At 45.4% G+C, this 2,036-nt stretch overlaps 1 non-coding gene across 1 annotated transcript; it reads right to left on the bottom strand.

The window, feature by feature from the left end:
• Positions 1 to 1,701: 1,701 nt before the first annotated feature.
• LOC122482355 lies at positions 1,702 to 1,828 on the bottom strand. Its single transcript, XR_006297141.1, has one exon. It is a non-coding gene; the product is annotated as a small nucleolar RNA SNORA25 (small nucleolar RNA).
• Positions 1,829 to 2,036: the final 208 nt, after the last annotated feature.

Genomic DNA, 2,036 nt, shown 5'->3' with positions numbered 1-2,036 from the left:
CTTAGAGGAGTCACAGCTGCAGAACACGGGTTGGGGGATGGGAGGGGAAGGTGTCAGATGTCTTTCCCTGGCTGTGGAGACCCCTGTCCATATTCTAAAACCACCCTGAACATCAGCCTCTGCTCCGAGGAGACAAGGGAACAGACAGATGATTGCTACTTGGCTGTGGCAATTTGGCCGACTTATATGTCAGGGGGAGATAGCTCTGTGACAGCCTGAGCTGTCCCAGCCCCAGCCTGGTTTAGCCAGCACACTTTCATCCCACTTAAACACTTGGAGATAGATGGAGTAAAAGAAAAGGGGTGAGTGTGTGTGTGTGTGTGTGTGTGCGCACGTGTGCTCAGGTAAGATACTAGATAGGGGTGGGAGCACAATAACGAGATGGCCAGAAAATAGTGATAGAATCAAATTAGCCCAAGTCTCCATCAAAGCAGCTGACTCCATATCTGCAGTATCTGAAGCTTAAAGAGCAGAAGGACACAGTGCTTTATTTCTAAGGCATTTGATTAGCCTTCAGTTAGTGGGAAGACCACTTAGAATCTAACCAGTAAATAGTGCACTCAGCATTATAGTGCTGGTCCCCCAAACACCATGTGGTGTGTGGAAGGCAGGGAAGCCTGCTGACCTGAACACCAGGAACCACATGGCTGGAGGTGGGCTTCTCATCATCCTGCTTGTGTTTCTGTTGGGAACTGTCCCTGTGTTTCTGAACTGTGCTGGCCTTTCCAGGGAGCAGTCCTGGGCTCCCCCAGGAAGGGATAAAGCAGAAATTCTGCCAAGCCAAGCAGGTTGGGGGGTGGATAAGGGGGATTTCATGCCATGGATAATTAAGATGCAGTTCTTTTGTACTTCTTCACTGAAAATGTCAAGTTTCTGGATATTGTGGGGTTTCTGTTTCTGTCTCATTCTGCTACTTGGACTTTAATCATCCTTAGAGCCATGAGCAGGGAGAAGCTGACTTGGTGGCTATAATGGAATGTTGGTTCTCAACCTCAGGAGTTCCCCAGGTGAAATTCAGAGCTGGCCCCTGAAATTCGGAATGTGGAGAGCAAGGCAAGGACGAAGACAGAGGCAGGCCTCTCTGGATTGATAGGTGGCAGTTTTAAGAAGTAAGGGAACTTCCATTTGATGCTTGCCTTGGGCTGTGCAAAATGAGATCTTTGTACCCACCTTGCAGAATCATAATTTATTTTTATAGAGGCCTTAATGGGATTCAGTCATGTACACAGTCCAGATGGTCTCAATAACACATTACTCTCAAGGCTGCATCCTTGTAGTGGCTCCTAGTGTGGGAACAGTGGGTGGAACATACCTTCCAAGGAAAGGGGAGGCGGGGGAGCCTCTGCTCTTATTGCCTGGAACCAGGTCAAATGTCAGCCAGGGGTCATGCCTTCTCAATGACCTCCTCCAACAGGAAAGTGTGATCCACATTGGACAATTTTGGTCTTTGTTAGCACATCTGAGAAGTGACTTAGAGAAACAGATAAGAAACTGTTAATGTTTAGGTTCTGATGTGAACCCCAATTATCTAGGTATGGTGATACAGCCATCTTCTGCCTATCCACTATTGGTATGTGTAATGGGGCATGAAAGTGATGATATATTATTTAACTTTGGAACATGCTTACTCTCCCGGATCACCAATCATGGGTTATTATGAATGAACTACCATGAACTTTTATGATTATAGGAGTGGCTACATCTTATATTTCCTCAGAAAAACAGCGCTATTTAATGACTATGGCATCCTATGGAGACCTTCAACCTTTAGTCATAGAGTTAAGAGCTCTTGGTTTCACAGCTCCAAAAGCCCTCTTTGAAATGATCTCTATATAAACTGGGGCAGAAAGACCCCTCACCTTTGTATGGCATAGGCAGAATTTGAGAATCAGAAATCCTATTGGCAGTCACATTTGTATATTCTTTGGAATGAAATCCACTTTAGTGGGCAGTTCTGTTTGATATCTTCGTCCATTCTTACATGTTCTTCTGTATCTCATTTTCTGTAGAAACAAATCTGGTCCTTCAAAAGGGCA

The sequence above is a fragment of the Prionailurus bengalensis genome, chromosome C1, assembly GCF_016509475.1.
Source record: "Prionailurus bengalensis isolate Pbe53 chromosome C1, Fcat_Pben_1.1_paternal_pri, whole genome shotgun sequence".
Lineage (NCBI taxonomy): Eukaryota > Metazoa > Chordata > Mammalia > Carnivora > Felidae > Prionailurus > Prionailurus bengalensis.
The sequence above is the reverse complement of the archived record's forward strand: the minus strand, read 5'-3'. Positions and strand labels throughout refer to the sequence as shown.